General features: G+C 38.9%; 2 protein-coding genes across 29 annotated transcripts in view; one reads left to right on the top strand and one right to left on the bottom strand.

Annotated features, from left to right (window-relative positions):
• BAZ2B (bromodomain adjacent to zinc finger domain 2B) overlaps positions 1–6,542 on the bottom strand; it is a 346,990-nt gene extending 340,448 nt beyond the window's left edge. For 11 of the 23 annotated variants that reach the window (XM_081814361.1, XM_081814363.1, XM_081814364.1 and 8 more), the window contains exons 1-2: positions 6,175–6,507; positions 4,793–4,977 (exon numbers count right to left, since the gene is read on the bottom strand). The gene's annotated coding sequence lies outside the window, so the exon portion shown is untranslated. Of the gene's footprint in view, positions 1–4,792; positions 4,978–5,988; positions 6,116–6,174 lie in introns of those variants that run through there. The other 12 variants (XM_081814356.1, XM_081814351.1, XM_081814365.1 and 9 more) reach the window with 4 other exon arrangements.
• Positions 6,543–6,621: 79 nt separating this feature from the next.
• Positions 6,622–20,245, top strand: part of MARCHF7 (membrane associated ring-CH-type finger 7) — a 52,245-nt gene continuing 38,621 nt past the window's right edge. For 5 of the 6 annotated variants that reach the window (XR_014143587.1, XR_014143584.1, XR_014143586.1 and 2 more), the window contains exon 1: positions 6,622–6,792. The gene's annotated coding sequence lies outside the window, so the exon portion shown is untranslated. The remainder of the gene's footprint in view (positions 6,793–20,245) is intronic. The other variant, XM_081814349.1, reaches the window with a different exon arrangement.

Below are 20,245 nucleotides of genomic sequence, written 5' to 3'. Positions count from 1 at the left end.
TCCCGCTGAGCAGGGAGCCCGATGTGGGGCTCGATCCCAGGACCCTGAGATCATGAACTGAGCCGAAGGCAGACGCTTAACGACCGAGCCACCCAGGCGCCCGATAAGGTGTTTTTAAATAATGAAGTATATTCAATGGCTTTAGCAAGTTGCTGAGAAAAGGAAATGAATAGTGGAAAAAAATTAAGATAATTCCTAGGCAGGTTAGTAGTATAACATGCATTGTATATAATGCAAGCCAGTTAGATGTACTGGGTGATTCTGGAGGAAATAGAGTTACAATTTCTTATTATTAAATACTTAGGTGGCTGAAATGTACAACAGTATCAATATGTGAAAAGGATTCAAAAGGGACCTAAGTGATAGTTCTCTGCATAGTTTATAGTTCTGAATAGTTTAGTTTTCACAATAGGAAATCCAGAAATAAATCCAGTATAAATTTGAAAATTCAATGTGTGACAAAAGCCATACATAAAGACAGGATTATTTAAGAAATGCTACTAGCATAGCTGGCTATCCATTGAATAGAACATAAAATTGTATCTTATTACCTTATTCCACATACAAAAATTAATTTGAGTTTAATTAAACATAGTCTAGAAAATCTAGGATACTACACGATATAGTCCAGGGATAGGTATGACTTTTTAAACTAAGCTAGAAACCCAAAAGTTATAAAAGAAATCACAGACACATTTTACCACATGAATGTATCTTTAGCTAAAGATACTAAATAGCAAGTCAAGAAAAAGATGAGAGAGTTGAAAAAACACTATGAAGACAGGACAGAGTGGTAACAGCTACCACAATTGAAAAGAAAGGATAAGCAATCAATATAAATAGGGATTTAGATAAGAGGTACTTTTGGTTGAAAAAGCAAGATGAATATCCACAGTGAAATTTGATGCTATTTTATAAAATAAATGGTTAAAAAAACTATGAAGAGTTCTGTGTGTGTGTGGAGAGAGAAGAAGAAAGAGAGCACACATGCACGTGTGTGTTACAGAACTATTCTTCTATTTATTTATTATTTATTTACGAAAGAGAGAGAGTGCGCGTGTACTGGGTGGGGAGGAGAAAAGGAAGAGGCAGAGAGAGAATCCCAAGCAGGCTCCAGGCTCAGTGTGGAGCCCATCACTGGGCTTAATCTCAGGACCCCGAGATCATGGCCTGAGCTGAAATCAAGAGTTGCATGCTTACCCAACTGCACCTCTAGAAATATTCTTTTAAGACTGTGTGATCATGCAGAAAAAAGTGCAGAAAGATACTAATTTTGTAAGGATATTTGTAGAGTCGTAATTAGAGGCAGGAGAGCCAAATTATGAAGGAATGGGGAAAAAAGCAAGAGAAAAGTCCTGTACTAAAATAGCTAGTATGCATAATCACATACCTACATTGTTATAAGATCATACACATGAAGAAACATTAAGAGAAGGGGACAGTGACCAAACTTGCCAGAGGAAATACCCAAGGAATTTATGTAAGTATTTGGATACTCTTCTGCTTATAGTCTCATAAAATGTAAACTGAAGTAGCCATAGAGGCCAAATATTATCATTCTGATGTGTGTATGTTTAGCTTGACGGTTATTAAAGGAACAGAGTTAGTTCAATAGGGTTTCACGGTTTACTCGAGAGGTCAGCAAACTTTCTGTAAAAAAACAGATAGTAAATATCCTAGGCTTTCTGGGCCCTATTGTCTCTATCACGACTAGTCAACTGTGCCACTGCAGGGTAAAAGCAGTCATAGGTGGTGATGGTTATTTTTAGGAGTTAACTTAGTGAATATAGAATATCAAGTTATTTAATCAAACACTAATTTAGGCATTGCTGTGAAGGTATTTTGTAAATGTGCTTAACATTTACAATATGTTGACTTTAAGTAAAGGAGATTTCCTTGGTAATATGATGGGCCTCATCTAATCAGCCTTGAGAGCAAAAACAGCTTTTCTGTAGAAGAAATTCTGCCTTAAGACTGTGCTATCCATTCCCACTGGAGTTTCTGGCCTTCTGGTCTACCCTACAAATTTCACTGTTAACAGCTCCTACAACTGTGTTAGCCAATTCTCTAGACACATAAATAAATAGGTAGTACTATTATGTACTATTTGTTCTGTTTCTCTGGCCAACCCTAATACATAGACAATACATAAACATAGCCTGCCTGTGTTCCAATAAAACTATTTACACTAATAGGCAGTAAACCAGATTTGGCCTGTATACCATATTTTTCCAACCCCTAGTATTATTAATATTAAAAGATAGCTGTTTTTATTTAAAACTATGTTTCAGGCAGTGTGAAATGTGCTTCACATATGGATTCCAGGTGCCTCATAAATTGGGAATTGCTTCTGATCATATATTCTAGAGTAGCTATATGAGCAAGAATGATATTCCTAGAACCAGTGAGTGCTTTTTTTTTTTAAGATTTTATTTATTTATTTGACAGAGAGAGAGCGAGAGAGCATAAGCAGGGGCAGCTGCTGGCAGAGGGAGGGAGAAGCAGGCTCCCTGCTGAGCAGTGAGCCCGATGTGGGGCTCGATCCCAGAACCCTGGGATCATGACCTGAGCCGAAGGCAGACGCTTAACCAACTGAGCCACCCAGGCACCCCGAACCAGTGAGTTCTTGATCATGAGCTTAGGTATAAGAAATCGTTTCTCAGGGGCTTGGGCTCCCTGCTTGGTGGAGAGCCTGCTTCTCCCTCTCCCTCTGCCTGCCACTCTGCCTACTTGCGTTCTCTCTCTCTCTGTCAAATAAGTAAATAAAATCTTTAAAAAAAAATAAAAAGAAAGGGTTTCTCAGAGAGGTGGGTTTTTTCCCCCCTTTTTTTCAGCGAGGGTTTTAAAATGGTATTCTCTTTACTTGTTTTTATATTGTTTCATCTATTAGCTTTGGGGATTGAAAATTATTGCAGCAGAAATCAACAGTGTCTTGGATGTTTATTTATTAAATGTGGTACCTTTTGATTAAACTCAAATTTTTAAAATTCCCTTCAATTAAGGGAAAAATTAAAATTCACAAAATCACTAAATCAGGGGTTTATCATTTTTGGAATGAAAGGAATTCTTTACATCAAAGATTTAAAGCACAGGATCTTTAAGTAAGAAGGAAGAGTCCTAGGGGTGCCTGGGTGGCTCAGTTGGTTAAATGTCTGCCTTCAGCTCAGGTCATGATCTCGAGGTCCTGAGTTGAGCCCCCCTTGGGGCTCCCTGCTCAGCAGGGAATCTGCTTCTCCCTTTCCCTCTGACCCTCCTCCCCGCTTGTACTCTGTCTCAAATAAATAAATAAATAAAATATATATATTTTTAAAGATTTTATTTATTTACTTGACAGAGAGAGAGACAGCGAGAGAGGGAACACAAGCAGGGGCAGTGGGAGAGGGAGAAGTAGGCCTCCCGCTTAACAGGGAGCCCAATGTGGGGCTCGATCCCAGGACCCTGGGATCATGACCTGAGCTGAAAGCAGACACTTAATGACTGAGCCACCCAGGCACCCCAAATAAATAAAATCTTTAAAAAAAAAAAAAAAAAGGATGAGTCCTCAATCTATTATTAAATAATATTACATATTTAAAATTATCTATTCCTTGGGCACTGAGTGGCTCAGTCGGTTAAGCATCCAACTCTTGGTTTCAGCTCAGGTCATGATCTCAGGGTCGTGAGATCAAGGCCTATGTCAGGCTCCGCTCAGCGTGGCATCTGCTCGGAACTCTCTCCCTCCCCATCCCCCATGTGTGTTCGCGCTCTCCCTCTCCCAAATAAATAAAATCTTAAAAAAATAGAATTACTCATAACCTGAAATAGTAGATCCCCAAATTGATTGATTCCACATGGTTTCCTTCTCCAGGGATTAATAAGATTCCCATTTAAGAAGAAATTGGTATCCTTTCTTTTCAACTCAGGGACCTCCCTATAACCACTCTTTTCTCATCCCCGGTATTACCTCCTGTTACTCAAAAGCTTAAGAAATAACCTACATTTAAAAATAATTTAATTTATAAAAAGCAAACATGACCATACTTTTTCAAGATCACATGGTTTATTCAAAGAGAAGAGTATCTATAAGATTGCCCTTACATAGAAAAGCATCTTAGGTTAGGTTGTAGAGTGACAAAAAAGTAAGAAAAATTGGAACTTTTAAATTCAATATCTGAAAGAGATCTCTAAGCTATCAGATAGTTGAAGAAATGTTTAACCACAAGAGGAAAGGGCTGTTATGGCCATGACCAAATGACAAATTTATAAAGTAGAAGGGGGAAATTAATAATAGTAAATAAGAGCCTAATGTAGAGAAGAAGCCAAGTTCAGAAATGGAAACTAATAGGAGTGGTGTGGGCAAGTGATGAACCAAGATATTTAGATATAAAAAGGTGTGTCAGAGTTGGTCATAAGGACAAAAAGTTTAGCAAAGGAAGGTCAATTAGGGGAATTTTGTGCAAAAAAGAAAATTATGGAATCTAAATTGGTCAAACAGTTCTGAATTCAAAAATTTTGCCTGTCAAATCATTTTGTACTGATTTTTAGTTCAGAAAACATAGTCACCATTGTAACCCATCTGTATCCACAATTCCTATCAAATTGTCTTTAACATAGGAAAATCTCAATGATTATTTGTTGATAGTGATAGTTACATGGAAACTCAAATCAGAGAAGGTATTTTAAAAAGACAATAACTAACCATTCTCAAGGAATAAAAACATAGTTATCAGCGATCTTTACCTAATTACTAGCATCACTAAGAAATTAGAGTCTGGAAGGTATGTTTAGCATAGAAAATTGGTGCCACACTCACCTCTGCTGATATCATCAGTTCTGGGTGGGGATGAAGCCATAATCTGCCAAAATCTGAACCATTCTTGCAGGGTTTGGGGGTTCTGTAGAGAAGTTAGTGCTACCAGGTCTGACTGCCATAGCTCAGGAAAATGGTGCAGTCATTCCTCTTAGCGTAGAAAATACTTGAGAAGATGTTTAAGGGACCTATAAAATATTAAGCCCCAGAAACACAGTATTAGCAGTGGTTTAGACATGGAATACAATAGGTAAGTTATGGAATGCTTACGATGTTCCAGGAACTGATGCATTATCTCATTTAATCCTTTCAGCAATCCTATAGGATACAGGTATTGTTATTAAACCCCGTTTTACAGAAACAGGTTTTAGCAAGGTTAAGGAATTGCTCAAGACAAGAAAGGTAGTAAGATAAGAGGCAGAACTAGGATTTATACTCATGCAATCTGGTGCTTCAGTTGTGTATATCAATAGCCACAATGCTAGAGGTATATTCAAACAGGCTGAGAAAAAAATGTGTTCCCTAAAAAGGGCAAATTAATTTCCTCTAAAGTAATGTGTTCACTGTATCCCATACCAGGTGCTCTTTAACTCACATCCTAAAAACATAGACTGGCATTTACCTGACAACTTTAAATAATAATAAACTTTAAATCTTTAAAATTTATAATATTTTACACTTTATTTATAATAGTGAAGCACAGACAATCTGTTAATCTCCCAGAGTGAAATGGGATAAGTGATAGTGCATTCCCTTCAGATGAAATGACAAAAAAATACATATAAACCTCATACTTCATTAATTGGAATTATTTGAATCCAATGCATTGCTTCAAACCTAATAAAATAAGTCACTTTAAAAATCAGGTGCCGTGAGTAAGCCTACAAGTTTCAAAAACTTATCTTCACCGGTAAAGAATTTTTATGTTTGATAAATTATTCAAAATACGCACATTATCACCTGAATCCACGTAATATCTAAATCCACATAAATTGTGGCTTTCTTCTCTAACTTACTCCCTTTTATTTTTTACTAATCATTTACATATTAAGCTTACCACATCTACAGGTTTTTGAAAGTTTCGCCTAATTTTCACCAGACCATTTACCTCACAATTTTCTTCCCTCTAAGTGAATTTTTCCTGCCAAATATGTAGCTACACTATCAAAGATCAGTATCACGATTTTAAAAGACATAACTGTAAAAGTATACCACCACCAAGACTGAATGACCACCAAGAAGGAACGGTCCCGGAGAAACCGGCTCCTACCCTGAAAGGGGTAGGGCTCGCGGACCACAAACAGGGCGGGCAGGGAGCGGGAGGAGGGGAGGTCGGAAGAGGCAGTGCTTGATTCAAGTCAATAAACATTCGCTGCGCCACTTACCAAGGGCCAAAAAAAAAGAAAAAGGAAAAAGAAAAAAAATAGCTGGGCAGTATTTCAAGCAGTGGGTCCTGCAGGCTTACGGGAGGGGGCAAGAGCCTATGGCGGGGACTCAGGCGCCGGAGAGCTGTAGGGCTGGATCAGAGCCTCTCGCCAGGCAGGCGAGGGCGGCCAAGTAAGGCCAGGCCTCTAGCGCCCCGCTCCCGGCGTCCGCACCCTCGCTGGCCCAGCCGCCAGGCCGCCAGACGACCAGCCGCAGCTGCTTACCGGTGGCGCCTTGCTGCCTCCCCGGGGGCAGCCCTTCAACGGTTGCCGCAGTCAGAGCACCACCCCGCGGTAGGGTACGTCGAGCCCGCCCGCAGCTCTCGGGTCCCCGCAGGACCGCCCCTCTCGCGAGAAGTCGGTGGGGGGAGTCCGTGAAGTGGGGGGAGGAGAAGAAGGGAGGGGCTTTTAACGGGTGGCGGCTGGTTCTGCGCCGGATCCGGGAGAGGGGCGGGCGCCATTGTGCTTCTCTGCGGACTGCTCTGCCTCAATTAGGGGCCTAGAACTCGGAGGAGGAAGGCGGTGGTGTGGCCGCTACGAGCAGGACGCGCCTTGTTCAGTGCCAGCTCGGGAGCAGGGGTAATAAGCTGCGGCGCTCGGGCTTCTCCCTCTCGGGGAGTTGGTTCTAACCAAGGCCGCGTGGGGGAGGGGAGGAAACGAAGTGCAGGCCTGGGGACGCGGAGGCTGCTTCCCTCGTCTTTAGTTGGGGCGGAGGAGTGTGATCCGCACCGCGGTTATGAAGGGCGGCCGGGCGCAGGCCTCCGCCGGTGGCCTTTCGTCTGGTGGTGGAGTTTGTGACGGGTAGACAGGCAGATTGTACGTCTTCTTTATGGACGTGTGGTCGGCGAGGGCGAGGGGCTTGGGTCCTACTTTGGCCTTTGGCGGCCTCCTCTTGAATGAGGGTAAGGAGGATCCTCTGGAGCTCTACGGACGGGGAGTGTCACGAGTGAAGTATTTAGTGAGCGCCGTGTAGAAGGCGGGGAGGGTTGGGACTCCGCCAACCCGGTCTCCATTTGAAGGGTCTTTGCCAGCCCTTTAATTGCGGTGAAGATTTGCTCATTGATCGCTCCATTTCTTGAATATCGTGATACTTCGGGAGTTGTTTTGTATCGTGGGAAATTGTATGTTCTTCAAATTGAAATAGTTGATGATAGATATATATAAAACCTGTTGGCATAAGAAGTGAAAATAATGGAAGGTACCAGTTGTAGAATATTCCCTCATCTTGATGGAACTGCGTAGTGACGATGAACATGTATGAAGAAGCACCATAAAATACTACAGTTAATATTTTTTTTTCTACGTACACATGTAGATAGTAATAAATGGGGAAAATCTGTCCTGGAAATGGATTCGTCACGACTAGTGTCGTTTGGCACTACTGAGAGTAAAAGTGCCGAAGTGAAATTGAATTTAGTAAAAGATTTTTTTTTTTAATTTTGTAGGACTTTTTAGTTCTTTTTGTAAAAATTATTTTAAACCTCCCCGTACTCCCTTCTCTCCTTTCTATCTAGAGCTAAGTAAGATTAAAAATGAATTTTTGATTTAAAAACCAAACGGTGTACTTTTGTTAACAAGGCAAACACATGGTGTAACTAGATTTTTTTCATGAGATAAACATTTTGTTTCAGGAATGGGGGTCAGTATTTCATTTACAGCTCTACAGCCTCTTGTGAAACAGTTGTGGTGTATGAGGCATTTAGAGTCAGGAGATCTGGGTTTGAGTCTTAATTTTGCCATAATTATTTAACCTTTTCAGATTTCCTTGGACACATAGCAGTTTTCCTTGAGTTGAGGTGAGGATTAAATTAGATGAGGTAGCTGGTAGTAGTCAACACCTAGGGGATGTAATACTCTGGGAGTGAATTTTTAATGGATATAAACAATTGGAATTGATACCTGAAGTCCAGTTGTTTATATTCTGGTCAGAATGACCTTAAAATTTTATTCTGCCTGTAATATCCCCTTCCCTCCAATAATGTATTTATGTAAGTTCCATACTACAAATGTTTTTAGATAAGAACTTTTTACAACTTTTCCTTTGCTCTCTAAATTATGCCACAGATGTAAGCATGTGGGTATGCATAGTCTTGTCTTTTTTCCAAAGTTGCATACAGGGTCAGATGTCTTGAATAAGAATGATTAAAAATTTCTACTTACTTAAATACAGGTGATGATTCTTTGCTACGCTGGCAAGAGAGCTTATTTTCCAAGATAAAGCACAAAGATTCCCTTATATAGACATGCACATATGTTCTACATGAAGATGTCAGATAATTAACTGAGACGTCATCCATGGCACTCATACAGCCAATTTTTAATGAGTTCCATATCCATTTCATACAACTCTTCATCTCTCATGTTCAAGAGTTGCCCATGTTTTACTATTTTAGGAAAATAATAGTGCAAAATTATCAAATTATGCATAACATTTTTGATAATTTGTTATTCGTTGTATTTTGGCTACTAGACCAGGGCTTCACATTACAAGAATGAGCTTTACACAGCATCCACCTTCCACAACTCACAGTTTAGTCATGAGACTAATGTATAAACTACTGCTGTTACCTTGGTGTAAGAACATAGTAGTACTGTGGGAGCACAAAGGAGGGGTGTTTAATCTTTGGGGAAATTTTTTACAGGAAGTATTGCTTGAACTGAGATGTGAAGATGACTAGCAGTTTGATAAGGAAATTGCAGAGTCATGGTATCGTATTTTGTTTTAGGAATGGACAATTTGTTCCCATAGCTGCAAAAAATTGAGTGGAAGGTGACATGAAAGACCTCCTGTTTTAGAAAGTGCTCTGTGCTGTTGGGAATGGAGAGCTATTGTGTCCCTAAGCCCAGTAAAAATGATTTTTAGATTACCTTTACTGACAGCATCCTTCTGTTACTGCAGATAATTAAGTGCCAGTAATAAAGAACAGTGGGAAATGTATAAGTGGAATGCAGAGTGAAATGCTTGGATCAAACCTTATTTTTAACCAATAAATTAAACTGAACTAATGACCCTTTTAACTCTTAAATGTAACAGGATTAACAACTGATCACAGTAGGATTACAATGTAAAATGAGTAAGATTTTGAATTCCTTGTAAGAGCTCTTTGAAACCAGTAAAGCAAAATTCTGTTGTAATGAAATAATTTATCTTCTCACAAATCATTATTTCATAGAAACTCTATCTTTAATACAGTTGCTAATAGTAAGATGAACCCAAGGGTGGGTATAAAATTCTAATTTGAGAGTTGGCTGGGGTTTAATTTTCAATGATCTTAACTTTTCTATCCTGGTCTGAACTCATGTGGTCAAAACTGGTTTTTCTTGCTCTCAAATATATTTCTCAGTGGCTCTACCAGTTAAACTACATAAGTTGAACATCTGGTTTTGAAATCACCTACTGCTCTACACCCAGTTTTGTCAACAGCTTTAGAAGAGGGCAAATTTTGAACCTTAAAGCTAGGTTCTTACCTTTTACTAGGATCGTTGCACTCCATTGTAATGTGTTTCTCACCTTTCAGGAAAAAAACCCTAAAATGGTGTCCACTCTGAATGAAGATTGAAACTTGACATTTACAGATTAAATATACTTCAGAGAAGAACATATTGTCTTTTAAAGTAGTGTAGACTTAATAGTCATATTTTCTCTTGAAGATGTTAGACATTTTTCTAATTATTATTTAAGGCATGGGTATATCTTTGTATCTTAAATAGCTGTCATCTAAAAACCCAGAGGCAGTTATTTAGAAGACTTTCTGTTGTGACCATGCACAGCTTGCATATCTCCAGGTTCACTGGGATCAATAAAACACTAGCATTTCCCATTTAAAATATATATCTATTTTTTTCTCTCAGAAGCAGGTTTTTTTTTTTTTTTAAAGAGAGAGAGGGGGACAGATCAAGAAACAGATTTTTTTTTTAATTTATTTGAGAGAGAGAGAATGAGAGAGAGCAAGCACATGAGAGGGGGGAGGGTCAGAGGGAGAAGCAGACTCCCTGCAGAGCAGGGAGCCCGATGCGGAACTCGATCCCGGGACTCCAGGATCATGACCTGAGCCGAAGGCAGTCGCTTAACCAACTGAGCCACCCAGGCGCCCTGGAAGCAGGTTTTTTAAAGAAAAGAAATAGAGGTAAATAATGGAATCATGTTTGCACTTCCAGAAGACTAGTGGCTATTAAAGTACATAGGTATTTTGTGTGATAACTCTGGCCGTCATGCCGTGAATTTATTGTATAGTAATATTGTGCTCTTGATAATTCACTAACTGCAATTCCACTAGATGTTTAAGACAAATTCTAAATTAGACCCTGAAATAGAATCAGATTTTTCATAGAAACTGGGTACATAATAATAATTATAGCAAAATTAAAATTAGGATGAGTTATGAAACTTTATTGCTGCATAGGAGACCACCTCAGAACCTAGTGGATTAAAACTGCTGTTTACTATTACAGTTCTGTGTACCTGTTGAGCAGTTCTGTTGGTTTTGCCAGGGTTCACTAATGCACCAGCATTCAGCTTTGGGATTTCTCAGACTGGAAGGTCCAAGATGGCATTACTCACATGTCTGATAGTTGGTATTGGTTGATATTTAGGCCTTGCTTCATGTGGCCTAATGACATGGGGGTCCCAAGACAGCATTCCAAGAGAGTGAAAGTGGAAGTTGTAAGACTTTTACAGCTTTGCAGATCATATAATGTCACTTAACACTGCATTCTCTTAGTCAAAGTAAATGTCACAAGACTAACCCATATTCAAGGGGTGGGGAAAATCAGATTTTACCTCCAGCAACATCGCAATATAAAGAGGTATGCGTACTTGGATGGGAGGGATTTGGAGCCATGTTCTATAATATACCACAAGTTGCTTAGAATAGTTTAAGTACAGGCACTTTAAAAGATGTCATGATTGGGATTTTCTTTAAAATAGAGGATGGTAAAACAGACTATAAGGTAAGTCAGGTGTTGATAATTGTTGGAGACTAGATTGGTACATGGAGGTTTACTACTGTCTCTAGCGTATGTTTGAAATTTTTTATAGTAAATTTTTTAAGGCATACTCAGGTATTTGAAACATTCTGTGAGAAGTTTTAACCTTATCTTCTACTGAATATTTACTAGAATAGTACATTTTTGCTTAGTACTTATTTCTTTTGTGGTATGTAGATACTAAAAGAGGGTAGACCAGTAGTACTTCAATTTAGGGAATTATTCTTAGAAGTTCTTTATAGATTTTATTAGAAGTTATTAAACATGTCTTTTCATTTGCAAATAACTGTTTCCCTTAATTATAAAAGGAAGACCAAGTACATTAAAGAAATTTTGGAAAACTGAATATAAAGCAGAAAACAGAACCCAACCAGAGATAACAATAAAATGTTAATAATGCTTATTTTTCCCAGTGTTTATGCATATACTTATATAGGCAAGGTATTTTTTTAGATAGTAATTATCCTCCTGTAATAAATCTGAATGACTTTAAAAAGTCTTTTTATTATGTGCTAAAGACAATTTTTTTAAAAGATTTTATTTATTTTAGAGAGGGAGGGAGAGAGAGCAGGGGCGGGGGGGGTGGCAGAGGGAGAGGGACAAGCAGACTTCGTGCTTAGTGCAGAGCCGAATGTGGGGTTCAGTTCCAGGACCCTGAGATCATGACCCAAGCTGAAATCAAGAGTCGAATGCTAAACTGACTGAGCCACCCGGGCACAAAAAGATAAATTTCAAGTAATGAAAAAGCCAAGAGAATATCTACTAAGCTGTATGAAACTTTTTAATAGTGATAGCATTGCTTAATAGTAGCGAGTATTTGCTGAATACGTAGTATGTGCCAGCAAAGTTCAAAATATACCTTGGAAGTTGGTACTATTATCCCCATTTTGTAGGCAAATAAATATTGGAGAAATTAAGCCTAGGGTCACACCAAGTAAAGGACCGATCTCATAGCTTGCGTTCTTAACTGTCATTTCTGCAAATGGTTAGAAATTGGCTGCTGTGCCAAAAATTGGGCAATGCTTAATTTACCTTGCCTGGCCTCAGTTTCATATTTATTTCTATCTTTATTAATTAAATTAATTAAATAAAGGGAAAGTCTTAGGTGTGGGCCATACTGTTTGTTAGTGTAGATGGGCCTGAGGCCTTTTTTGGTAGTCTAGTTATTTGGTTTATGACTACTGTGATTCTTGACAGATCCTGAAGAACACTGTTATTGTAAGTAATGGAACAGAGTGGTCTAGAGAGTGATGGGAAAGGATACATGTTATTTGAGAGATCCCTTTATAAGCAGAATCCGCAAAAAACTTTTTAACATTATGCTGTCATTTTTCTGATCTTAGGAATTAATAAGCTTTCTAAATTTGGTAATCAGAAATCCAAGTCATACTTGGTAAACAATTTGTGGTAGTGCTCAAAGAAAGCTTTATTGTTAAGTAGGGAAATAGGTAAAACTTCTTTGGTCTTGAGAGTTTTCTGATACTGCCAGAAGCTTTTCAGTTCACTTTTTCATTGTGCCCCAAATTCTACTCATTAGGCATAACCAGTGGAGAGGGAGCACTTAGGCTGACCATATAGAAAGTACAGTGAAATCAGAAGGCATGGAGGTAGCATATGTGTATGGGGAGAAGTAAATGGATCAGTGTAAGTGATTGAAAATCTGTTACCACCTCAGCTTGCTATCCTCTGTGTTTCAAAACTATTTCCACCATGCTTCTAGTCCTCCTCTGTGTACTTCACACTATTCATTTCTTTAAAACTCATCCAGTGCTTTTTTGTTTTCTACTCTGCGAACCCTGCCAAAAAAGAAAAAAGATTTGGTTTTCATCAGTATCCTGAATAATTCCCCCCCCCCAAAGAATTCTTTTTCGACCTATTGAATCTGCTTGCTTTTTTTTTTTTTTTTAAGCTTTTATTTATTTATTTGAGAGAGAGAGAGCAGGAGCAGGAGGGAGAGGCAGAGGGAGAAGCAGGCTCGCCACTGAGCAGGGAGCCCAATGCAGAACTCGATTCTAGGACCCTGGAATCATGACCTGAGCCGAAGGCAGACACTTAAGCCCAATGCAGAACTCGATTCCAGGACCCTGAAATCATGACCTGAGCCGAAGGCAGACACTTGAGCCACCCAGGCATCCCAAATCTGCTTTCTATCTATTTACTTTTGGACCCTCATTAATTTGCCTTGGAGCCAGTATGTTTCTTCTTAATAACTTGTCCTTAGTTGGGGACAAACTCAGGGGATTTTTTTGTTTGTTTTTAGCTGTTGGTATTTCAAAATCTTTAGTAGTTTCTGAGCCTATAGCCTGTAGCATTTGATTGTTCCCTATTATTCCACAAAGGTAGTAAAATTAATTACTAACTTTCAGTATTGTAAGAAATGCAGGAAGATGTATACGAATCTATTATAAAGTTAGGCAAAACTAGATAAATGTTTCATCTTTGAAAGCTCTGTTTGTCAGGAATATAATTTCTGGGGTACTAGGGAGAAAAATAATATACAAATTACTGGTGGTAAAAAACTTCAAAACCATTGCCTTGTTAAAGTACAAACTCCTGAGCAAAGGACACAAGATTGCCTTTATAATATGGGTCTGATTTTACGTAGTCATTCCCTTCAGAGACTTGTGTTCCTCTCTCCCCTTCCATACCTTCAGTTTCACTCTGACACTCAAATTATTTTCTATTTTCCAGTTCTTCAACATGTTTTAGCATTTTTATGCCTTATTTCTCTTTTTCTATGTTTATTCTCCAAAGGTCAACTCAGTTGTTAACCTCCTCTGAAGTCTTTCTCATCTGGAACTTTTGGCTATTCCCAGTCAGTGCTCCCATGGCATTTTCAGGTTTTTGTTGTTTTTAAATACAGTTTTCAGTGTGGTGTGAGTGTCTGATCTAGAAATTGGTGTAATTGCTAATTCTCTTTGGTAATTATTCTTGTTGTGCTTCCTGACTCTGATCCTTTTGTCAGTTTTGAAAAAATTTCACCCAATATCTCTTCAATGTTTTTCTCTGCCCTGGTCCTTTCCTTGTGTAAATCCAACTAAGTGTACAGTAGATTTCCTTACTCCTCTTTCGGTGTCTCTTAAACTCTCCCTTCTATACTTATCATCATCTGTTTTTCCATGCTTCATTCTGGATAATTTTCTTTTAGCCTTTTTGCCTAGTTCTTTAGTTTTGCTTACTTTATTGTTAAATGCACCAGTTTTCCACTTTGCTAACATTGGGGCCATATTCATCTGATTCTGCTGACTCTTACTTCTTGGCAGTGTGTTAATTTTTTTTCTTATATTTTTGTGTGTCTTGTAATTTTTGGTTAAATGCCAAACAATGTAAGTTAAAAAAAAAAAAGTGGAAATTGAGATAAATAATATTTAAGCCTGGATATGGACATACTCTACTTCTGTCAGGCTGTTAGTGTAATGGGTTGAGTTGGTTTAGTCTATAGTTGAGCCAGGCTTGAACTTTATCATCACTTTATTTACCTTCAGAGTTTTTCAGTAGTAGACTGCTCTTACATAGTGCTTGGTGTGAGGCCTGGGATACTGGAGGATTTCTTTTAGTATTCTTTCACTATCCTCAACTTCCTGCAGGCCCTGCACATCTGTATCATAAAGCGGTCTCTCTCTCTCTTTCAGGCTGTTGTAACTCTCTCAGCAGTAGGCTGCCTTTGTTTCTTATTTGAAGCAAAGCTCATGGTAAAAGGGGGTGTTCTTAGTTCTGTATATCTTTCTCTAGTCAGGAGGCTCTCTGTGCCTGGTCCTCAGAGGTGGGCTGTCTCAAAATTTCTGTTCTTCTCTCTGCCTCCTAGAGTCCAGAGGGCATGCAGACCCCTGCCATGCCCCCCCAACCCTCCTGCACCCCCAAAGCAACTGATCTCTGCCTTGTATTGATGGGAGATCTTGGACAAGCAGGTTTCATAGTCCTGCAAGTGGCCACAGACCTTTGCCTTGTATTGGTGTAGAATCTGTGCTGGAAGTGGTTTTCATACCCCCTTTCCTAGCCACAACCAATCCCACCTTGTACTCCTGCAGGATCTGGAGCATGGATGACCTTCTTCAGGTTCTCTCTTAAGCATAGGCAGGCTCTGTGTGGTCATAACTATAGAGAATGAGACTTTCAGCTCTCCTGTTTGTCCTCATTCTTATGAGCTCTCAATGGAGGCTTTTGGAAAAGACTCACCTTGTGTCGAGGCTCCCAGAGTTTCTAAACTGTCTCACACAAGCAGATGTTTATTTTTAGATATTTAAGAATTTGATAAATTTCGGCTGTTTCTTATCAGCCTTTTTGTGGCCACCTTTGTTTTATTTCTTCTTGTGGAGGGGCTTACCATTCTTTGTTGTTCAACTCGTAGCCTCAGCTCTGGTGCACTTGAGAAAAGTGATTTAATAGATTATCTGGCTCATTCTTGTTATGTTAGGAATTAGAGTGATGCTCTCTTATATTTTTCTATGCATTAAGCAGTGAGGGAATATTTAAGCACAATTTTTTTGTTTTATTTTGCTTGAAAATACTCAAGCAGAGACAAGTTGGGAGACTAGTAAAATCAGTATCCACATAACCATGCTTTATGCATGTCCTGGGCTTTGATTTCTTCCACAGGACTGGTAAAATGAAAATTTAAACTTTCTAGAAATTGCAAATGCTCCCAGGGCAGAAGTGGCTTTTGTGTTTTCGTATCTCTTTGGAATCCCATTTTCACTTCATTACATATCCTTATTGTCTTGTCAAGCCTCCATTGCTTTTAAGAGGATGCTTTTTATATTTTAATCTAACATTTTTCATTGTTTTGAGGAAGGATTGCTTTGAGTAATCTGCTATCAAGAACTTCAGATTCTCTTCTATAGTGTTTTGTATATCTCTGCTATTATACTTGTATCACAGTTATTTTTGTACTTACTTATTTTTATTCCACTCCCTCTGCCCCTGAAATATGAGTTTCAGGAAATAGGTTTTATTATTATATTTCTGGAATTTAGCACCCTACCTGGTATATTGAAAGTACTCAGTAACTTTTTTTTTTTTTTTTAAGATTTTACTTATTTATTTGACAGAGACAGAGAAAGCGACAGCAGGAACACAAACGGGGAGTGGGAGAGGGAGTGGGAGAGGGTGAAGCAGGCTTCTCGCTGAGCAGGAAGCCCGATGCGGGGCTTGATCCCAGGACCGTGGGATCTTGACCTGAGCTGAAGGCAGACGCTTAACAACTGAGCCACCCAAAAGTACTCAGTAACTTTTAGGGGTTTTTTTGTTTGTTTGGTTTGGTTTGGTTTTTTTGGTGGCAGTTGGAAATTAGATGGAAATAGTAGGTTAGAGTTCTGGATGCTGGGCTAAAGAATTTAGACCTCCTTTCTAGTAAGGTACTAGAAAAAAAAAATTTGATTGGAAATGTCACCATTACTAGTAGAATGAAATACAAAAGATGAAAATGTGAGTTCACTTTAGATAGAGCCAAGCATGGTATTATTAGAGACTGACTTTGTTGGTTTACCCAGAGTGGCCCTGGTAATCCAAGTAAAGTCTTGCTGAAAACATTGTAAAATTCAATTTTAATTTGTTTGTTTTCCAGTGTGAGTTGTGAGATAGTTTCTCAGTTGCATTTAACATGTGATTATGAGTTTTTGATAATTTTCAGATAATATCAGGCACAGAATTACAGAATTTTACATGTCAGGTGATGATACAGAATTTCTTTAGGCTTTTTATCTGAACTGAGAGGAGGTTTAAGGCAAGATTATTTCCACAGAATAGATTTGAATTGTGCTGTTACACTTTTTTTTTTTTTTTGTCTAAAGATCCTTTATAATGTTCAGCAGGTAACTGGAAAACATGAACTTAGTTTGAAGAGCTCTTCAGAGTTTCTTAGGAAGCCCAGCAGAATGAAATTACCTTTAGAGGGGGAAAAAAAGCCAATTTTCCTAGTAGCTAACAAGTCACAGGTTTATGAGATGAACAGACTACATAAATTGTAGAGTTGGTATGAATGTATCTATTTTCCATTCCTCTTGCTTATGTCCGTCATTATTAAAATGCCTCAAAAGTGAGGAGGGTATACTGAACAGGGTGAAATCACAACCAGTTAGGTAAACTAGCAGTTAAATATCTGCTCCAGAGAATCTTCACCCAAGTGATCTCATTTCCAACGCTGAAAAGTTCACTAAAAGTCTCAAATACTGATCAAAAGATTTTTGTCGCTCATTTTCTTTTTTCTGCATTCAAACCAAGTCTGGAGAATGGAAAATCAGCCCCTTGGAGCTGGTAGTGCCTCAGCTTATTCAGATACGTTGATAAGAAACATGAACAGATAATTCACGTGGACCCGTGATGCCTAGGACTTGCATGAGGCTTAAACAGAGTACAAATTAAGTGTGCTGTGGAAATTTCATAACAATCATGAATGCTGTGTACAACTTGAGTGGAAAGGCATGGCAAATAGTCACATATCCTTTCTGCTCAAGCTCATGCTCCACTGTCCTATCTGACTTATAAAACACAGGTTTAGGGGCGCCTGTGTGGCTCAGTTGGTTAAGCATCCAACTCTTGATTTCGGCTCATGAGTTGGGTACACGCACTGAGCATGGAGGCTGCTTAAGATTCTCTCTCTCCCTCTCCCTTTTCCCCCACCACCCCCAAAAGAAAACACAAGTTCAAGGATGAAATTACCAAGAATTTCAAGATGTCAGGAGCAGAGCTTTCAGTCAAGTGCAGCATCTTGTACTTCTGCATATGTCATATACCTGTGAAGCCAGCCCTTGGTGGTAATGTTCATCTAATTACCAAACAGCTGTCTAACAGGAATCAAATCTAAAGAAATTTAGATTTAAAGACGTACAGTGTTAGAAAAACTGAGAGACTATTATACTGACCATTGAGGAAAGATTGTACTTAGGAACTTTTTTGTGCTGTACTCTAAGTCTTGGTTAAAAGTATTGAACTTCAAATACCTTTTTCTGATAGTTTGTTCTTGCTTATACTTTTCTGTTACAGCACTTACAACAATTCAAGTTACATGATTATTTGTGTGCTTTGTTCTCTACCTAACTACATGTTCATAGTCACTGTCTCAGTGCTTACATTCAACGTCCTCATCTCCTCATCTTGTTCAGTATTAATGTGCCTAGCACACACTAAATATCTAGGCTTGAAAAGATGCCTCCGTAGTACTCTGTAAGTGGTCTGGTAGCAGTCTTTCAAGGACTGCACATTTTATTTTTTTTCTACATTTTTCTGTGCTTTTGACCTACAACTTATGCAACCAAATTATGTAAGTTTTCTGGTTAACACCTACATTGTCAGAATTCAATCAATTTATGTAGAGGAGTTGCCAAAAATAGTTTCATAGAGTATAAATTCTATATCTCAGAGGACTCTGCCTCTTTGCCTTCTCCCAAGAGATTTGTTTTGAGCAGATTTCCTACTAGGTTAGTTTCATTTTGCAAGTAAGTCTGCAAGTAAGAATTGAGTATAAATACAAAGTAAACTATAAGGTATGATTAAGAAGCATAATTGTTGTTATAGAACCATGTGTAAGCCTATATCTCTTAAAAAAACATTTTGTTTTTCTGTTAATATCCTCATCACAAATACACAGTTTTTTTTATAGTCCTTTGTTTAGTATTTATATAGCCATCTTAATAAAATGATGAACCTGCTACTTGTTAAATCATTTATGGGTTTTTGCATGTCAGTATTTAACCATTGATATTCTTGTTACTAATGTATACCTTCTTTGAATGTCCAATTCATAATTATTATTATTATTTTTTTTAAAGATTTTATTTATTTGACAGAGAGAGACACAGCGAGAGAGGGAACACAAGCAGGGGGAGTGGGAGAGGGAGAAGCAGGCTTCCCGCCGAGCAGGGAGCCCGATGCGGGGCTTGATCCCAGGACCCTAGGATCATGACCTGAGCCGAAGGCAGACGCTTAGCAGCTGAGCCACCCAGGAGCCCCATAATTATTTTTAATAAAATTTTATATGGATGTAGTGTAAATGGTTTATAAAAGCTGAAGATAGGCGCCTGGATGGCTTGTAGTTTAGGCGACTGACTCTTGATTTTGGCTCAGGTCATGATCTCAGGGTCCTGGTATAGAGCCCTGCATCTCGCTTTGCTCAGTGGGGAGTCTGCTTTGGGATATTCTCTCCCTCTGCCCCTGACCCTGCTTGCTCACTCTCTTTCTCTAAAATAAATAAATCTTAAAAAAAAAAAAAAAAGCTAGAAGGTAGAAAAGATTTATGTTAGGCAACTGTATGCTTTATCATCCAAACCAGGCCACTTTTAAGAGACAACCCAAGGACTATTAATAATTGTCCTGGGATAATGAGCAGGAATTACGACTTTTCTGGAGATTCTAGACAAACCAGGAAATATGGTCATCCTATTTTAAAAAGGAAAAGAGGAGTACTTTGCCCCACCCTTCATTTCCAGTCTCTTTCCAAAGGCAGTTACCCTCAACTTTTTAGCTGTTCTGGGATTTACCTTCACTTTTTTTTTTTTTTTAAAGATTTTATTTTTTTGACAGAGACACAGCGAGAGAGGGAACACAAGCAGGGGGAGTGGGAGTGGGAGAGGGAGAAGCAGGCTTCCCGCTGAGCAGGGAGCATGATACGGGGGCTCGATCCCAGGACCCTGGGATCATGACCTGAGCCGAAGGCAGATGCTTAACGACTGAGCCACCCAGGCGCCCCTACCTTCACATTCCTGAAGAATGTTTATACTGTTTAGTGATTTTTCCTATGTATTTTCCTTATTCACCCTTGTCTTCACTTCCCCAGTCACCTCCATCCCATACATGTTTGTAGCAAAATTGTTGATTCAATACCTTATGTTTACATTATTATAAATAATTAATATTCACCCAAGTTTCACCCAAACACTCCTCCCTTTTTTTTTTTTTTAAGATTTTATTTATTTATTTGACAGATACACAGCGAGAGAGGGAACACAAGTAGGGGGAGTGGGAGAGGGAGAAGCAAAGCAGGCTCCCGCTGAGCAGGGAGCCCTATGCGGGGCTCGATCCCAGGACCCTGGGATCATGACCTGAGCTGAAA

Source organism: Leptonychotes weddellii, chromosome 3, assembly GCF_054177405.1.
Source record: "Leptonychotes weddellii isolate Sample4059 chromosome 3, ASM5417740v2, whole genome shotgun sequence".
Lineage (NCBI taxonomy): Eukaryota > Metazoa > Chordata > Mammalia > Carnivora > Phocidae > Leptonychotes > Leptonychotes weddellii.
The sequence above is the reverse complement of the archived record's forward strand: the minus strand, read 5'-3'. Positions and strand labels throughout refer to the sequence as shown.